We start from the raw sequence: 5,000 nt of genomic DNA, 5'->3' as shown, positions 1-5,000 counted from the left end.
GGGTTAGGGTTAGGGTTAGGGTTAGGGTTAGGGTTAGGGTTAGGGTTAGGGTTAGGGTTAGGGTTAGGGTTAGGGTTAGGGTTAGGGTTAGGGTTAGGGTTAGGGTTAGGGTTAGGGTTAGGGTTAGGGTTAGGGTTAGGGTTAGGGTTAGGGTTAGGGTTAGGGTTAGGGTTAGGGTTAGGGTTAGGGTTAGGGTTAGGGTTAGGGTTAGGGTTAGGGTTAGGGTTAGGGTTAGGGTTAGGGTTAGGGTTAGGGTTAGGGTTAGGGTTAGGGTTAGGGTTAGGGTTAGGGTTAGGGTTAGGGTTAGGGTTAGGGTTAGGGTTAGGGTTAGGGTTAGGGTTAGGGTTAGGGTTAGGGTTAGGGTTAGGGTTAGGGTTAGGGTTAGGGTTAGGGTTAGGGTTAGGGTTAGGGTTAGGGTTAGGGTTAGGGTTAGGGTTAGGGTTAGGGTTAGGGTTAGGGTTAGGGTTAGGGTTAGGGTTAGGGTTAGGGTTAGGGTTAGGGTTAGGGTTAGGGTTAGGGTTAGGGTTAGGGTTAGGGTTAGGGTTAGGGTTAGGGTTAGGGTTAGGGTTAGGGTTAGGGTTAGGGTTAGGGTTAGGGTTAGGGTTAGGGTTAGGGTTAGGGTTAGGGTTAGGGTTAGGGTTAGGGTTAGGGTTAGGGTTAGGGTTAGGGTTAGGGTTAGGGTTAGGGTTAGGGTTAGGGTTAGGGTTAGGGTTAGGGTTAGGGTTAGGGTTAGGGTTAGGGTTAGGGTTAGGGTTAGGGTTAGGGTTAGGGTTAGGGTTAGGGTTAGGGTTAGGGTTAGGGTTAGGGTTAGGGTTAGGGTTAGGGTTAGGGTTAGGGTTAGGGTTAGGGTTAGGGTTAGGGTTAGGGTTAGGGTTAGGGTTAGGGTTAGGGTTAGGGTTAGGGTTAGGGTTAGGGTTAGGGTTAGGGTTAGGGTTAGGGTTAGGGTTAGGGTTAGGGTTAGGGTTAGGGTTAGGGTTAGGGTTAGGGTTAGGGTTAGGGTTAGGGTTAGGGTTAGGGTTAGGGTTAGGGTTAGGGTTAGGGTTAGGGTTAGGGTTAGGGTTAGGGTTAGGGTTAGGGTTAGGGTTAGGGTTAGGGTTAGGGTTAGGGTTAGGGTTAGGGTTAGGGTTAGGGTTAGGGTTAGGGTTAGGGTTAGGGTTAGGGTTAGGGTTAGGGTTAGGGTTAGGGTTAGGGTTAGGGTTAGGGTTAGGGTTAGGGTTAGGGTTAGGGTTAGGGTTAGGGTTAGGGTTAGGGTTAGGGTTAGGGTTAGGGTTAGGGTTAGGGTTAGGGTTAGGGTTAGGGTTAGGGTTAGGGTTAGGGTTAGGGTTAGGGTTAGGGTTAGGGTTAGGGTTAGGGTTAGGGTTAGGGTTAGGGTTAGGGTTAGGGTTAGGGTTAGGGTTAGGGTTAGGGTTAGGGTTAGGGTTAGGGTTAGGGTTAGGGTTAGGGTTAGGGTTAGGGTTAGGGTTAGGGTTAGGGTTAGGGTTAGGGTTAGGGTTAGGGTTAGGGTTAGGGTTAGGGTTAGGGTTAGGGTTAGGGTTAGGGTTAGGGTTAGGGTTAGGGTTAGGGTTAGGGTTAGGGTTAGGGTTAGGGTTAGGGTTAGGGTTAGGGTTAGGGTTAGGGTTAGGGTTAGGGTTAGGGTTAGGGTTAGGGTTAGGGTTAGGGTTAGGGTTAGGGTTAGGGTTAGGGTTAGGGTTAGGGTTAGGGTTAGGGTTAGGGTTAGGGTTAGGGTTAGGGTTAGGGTTAGGGTTAGGGTTAGGGTTAGGGTTAGGGTTAGGGTTAGGGTTAGGGTTAGGGTTAGGGTTAGGGTTAGGGTTAGGGTTAGGGTTAGGGTTAGGGTTAGGGTTAGGGTTAGGGTTAGGGTTAGGGTTAGGGTTAGGGTTAGGGTTAGGGTTAGGGTTAGGGTTAGGGTTAGGGTTAGGGTTAGGGTTAGGGTTAGGGTTAGGGTTAGGGTTAGGGTTAGGGTTAGGGTTAGGGTTAGGGTTAGGGTTAGGGTTAGGGTTAGGGTTAGGGTTAGGGTTAGGGTTAGGGTTAGGGTTAGGGTTAGGGTTAGGGTTAGGGTTAGGGTTAGGGTTAGGGTTAGGGTTAGGGTTAGGGTTAGGGTTAGGGTTAGGGTTAGGGTTAGGGTTAGGGTTAGGGTTAGGGTTAGGGTTAGGGTTAGGGTTAGGGTTAGGGTTAGGGTTAGGGTTAGGGTTAGGGTTAGGGTTAGGGTTAGGGTTAGGGTTAGGGTTAGGGTTAGGGTTAGGGTTAGGGTTAGGGTTAGGGTTAGGGTTAGGGTTAGGGTTAGGGTTAGGGTTAGGGTTAGGGTTAGGGTTAGGGTTAGGGTTAGGGTTAGGGTTAGGGTTAGGGTTAGGGTTAGGGTTAGGGTTAGGGTTAGGGTTAGGGTTAGGGTTAGGGTTAGGGTTAGGGTTAGGGTTAGGGTTAGGGTTAGGGTTAGGGTTAGGGTTAGGGTTAGGGTTAGGGTTAGGGTTAGGGTTAGGGTTAGGGTTAGGGTTAGGGTTAGGGTTAGGGTTAGGGTTAGGGTTAGGGTTAGGGTTAGGGTTAGGGTTAGGGTTAGGGTTAGGGTTAGGGTTAGGGTTAGGGTTAGGGTTAGGGTTAGGGTTAGGGTTAGGGTTAGGGTTAGGGTTAGGGTTAGGGTTAGGGTTAGGGTTAGGGTTAGGGTTAGGGTTAGGGTTAGGGTTAGGGTTAGGGTTAGGGTTAGGGTTAGGGTTAGGGTTAGGGTTAGGGTTAGGGTTAGGGTTAGGGTTAGGGTTAGGGTTAGGGTTAGGGTTAGGGTTAGGGTTAGGGTTAGGGTTAGGGTTAGGGTTAGGGTTAGGGTTAGGGTTAGGGTTAGGGTTAGGGTTAGGGTTAGGGTTAGGGTTAGGGTTAGGGTTAGGGTTAGGGTTAGGGTTAGGGTTAGGGTTAGGGTTAGGGTTAGGGTTAGGGTTAGGGTTAGGGTTAGGGTTAGGGTTAGGGTTAGGGTTAGGGTTAGGGTTAGGGTTAGGGTTAGGGTTAGGGTTAGGGTTAGGGTTAGGGTTAGGGTTAGGGTTAGGGTTAGGGTTAGGGTTAGGGTTAGGGTTAGGGTTAGGGTTAGGGTTAGGGTTAGGGTTAGGGTTAGGGTTAGGGTTAGGGTTAGGGTTAGGGTTAGGGTTAGGGTTAGGGTTAGGGTTAGGGTTAGGGTTAGGGTTAGGGTTAGGGTTAGGGTTAGGGTTAGGGTTAGGGTTAGGGTTAGGGTTAGGGTTAGGGTTAGGGTTAGGGTTAGGGTTAGGGTTAGGGTTAGGGTTAGGGTTAGGGTTAGGGTTAGGGTTAGGGTTAGGGTTAGGGTTAGGGTTAGGGTTAGGGTTAGGGTTAGGGTTAGGGTTAGGGTTAGGGTTAGGGTTAGGGTTAGGGTTAGGGTTAGGGTTAGGGTTAGGGTTAGGGTTAGGGTTAGGGTTAGGGTTAGGGTTAGGGTTAGGGTTAGGGTTAGGGTTAGGGTTAGGGTTAGGGTTAGGGTTAGGGTTAGGGTTAGGGTTAGGGTTAGGGTTAGGGTTAGGGTTAGGGTTAGGGTTAGGGTTAGGGTTAGGGTTAGGGTTAGGGTTAGGGTTAGGGTTAGGGTTAGGGTTAGGGTTAGGGTTAGGGTTAGGGTTAGGGTTAGGGTTAGGGTTAGGGTTAGGGTTAGGGTTAGGGTTAGGGTTAGGGTTAGGGTTAGGGTTAGGGTTAGGGTTAGGGTTAGGGTTAGGGTTAGGGTTAGGGTTAGGGTTAGGGTTAGGGTTAGGGTTAGGGTTAGGGTTAGGGTTAGGGTTAGGGTTAGGGTTAGGGTTAGGGTTAGGGTTAGGGTTAGGGTTAGGGTTAGGGTTAGGGTTAGGGTTAGGGTTAGGGTTAGGGTTAGGGTTAGGGTTAGGGTTAGGGTTAGGGTTAGGGTTAGGGTTAGGGTTAGGGTTAGGGTTAGGGTTAGGGTTAGGGTTAGGGTTAGGGTTAGGGTTAGGGTTAGGGTTAGGGTTAGGGTTAGGGTTAGGGTTAGGGTTAGGGTTAGGGTTAGGGTTAGGGTTAGGGTTAGGGTTAGGGTTAGGGTTAGGGTTAGGGTTAGGGTTAGGGTTAGGGTTAGGGTTAGGGTTAGGGTTAGGGTTAGGGTTAGGGTTAGGGTTAGGGTTAGGGTTAGGGTTAGGGTTAGGGTTAGGGTTAGGGTTAGGGTTAGGGTTAGGGTTAGGGTTAGGGTTAGGGTTAGGGTTAGGGTTAGGGTTAGGGTTAGGGTTAGGGTTAGGGTTAGGGTTAGGGTTAGGGTTAGGGTTAGGGTTAGGGTTAGGGTTAGGGTTAGGGTTAGGGTTAGGGTTAGGGTTAGGGTTAGGGTTAGGGTTAGGGTTAGGGTCTAGGGTTAGGGTTAGGGTTAGGGTTAGGGTTAGGGTTAGGGTTAGGGTTAGGGTTAGGGTTAGGGTTAGGGTTAGGGTTAGGGTTAGGGTTAGGGTTAGGGTTAGGGTTAGGGTTAGGGTTAGGGTTAGGGTTAGGGTTAGGGTTAGGGTTAGGGTTAGGGTTAGGGTTAGGGTTAGGGTTAGGGTTAGGGTTAGGGTTAGGGTTAGGGTTAGGGTTAGGGTTAGGGTTAGGGTTAGGGTTAGGGTTAGGGTTAGGGTTAGGGTTAGGGTTAGGGTTAGGGTTAGGGTTAGGGTTAGGGTTAGGGTTAGGGTTAGGGTTAGGGTTAGGGTTAGGGTTAGGGTTAGGGTTAGGGTTAGGGTTAGGGTTAGGGTTAGGGTTAGGGTTAGGGTTAGGGTTAGGGTTAGGGTTAGGGTTAGGGTTAGGGTTAGGGTTAGGGTTAGGGTTAGGGTTAGGGTTAGGGTTAGGGTTAGGGTTAGGGTTAGGGTTAGGGTTAGGGTTAGGGTTAGGGTTAGGGTTAGGGTTAGGGTTAGGGTTAGGGTTAGGGTTAGGGTTAGGGTTAGGGTTAGGGTTAGGGTTAGGGTTAGGGTTAGGGTTAGGGTTAGGGTTAGGGTTAGGGTTAGGGTTAGGGTTAGGGTTAGGGTTAGGGTTAGGGTTAGGGTTAGGGTTAGGGTTAGGGTTAG

The sequence above is a fragment of the Haliaeetus albicilla genome, chromosome 7 (genome assembly GCF_947461875.1).
Source record: "Haliaeetus albicilla chromosome 7, bHalAlb1.1, whole genome shotgun sequence".
NCBI lineage: Eukaryota > Metazoa > Chordata > Aves > Accipitriformes > Accipitridae > Haliaeetus > Haliaeetus albicilla.
The sequence above is the reverse complement of the archived record's forward strand: the minus strand, read 5'-3'. Positions refer to the sequence as shown.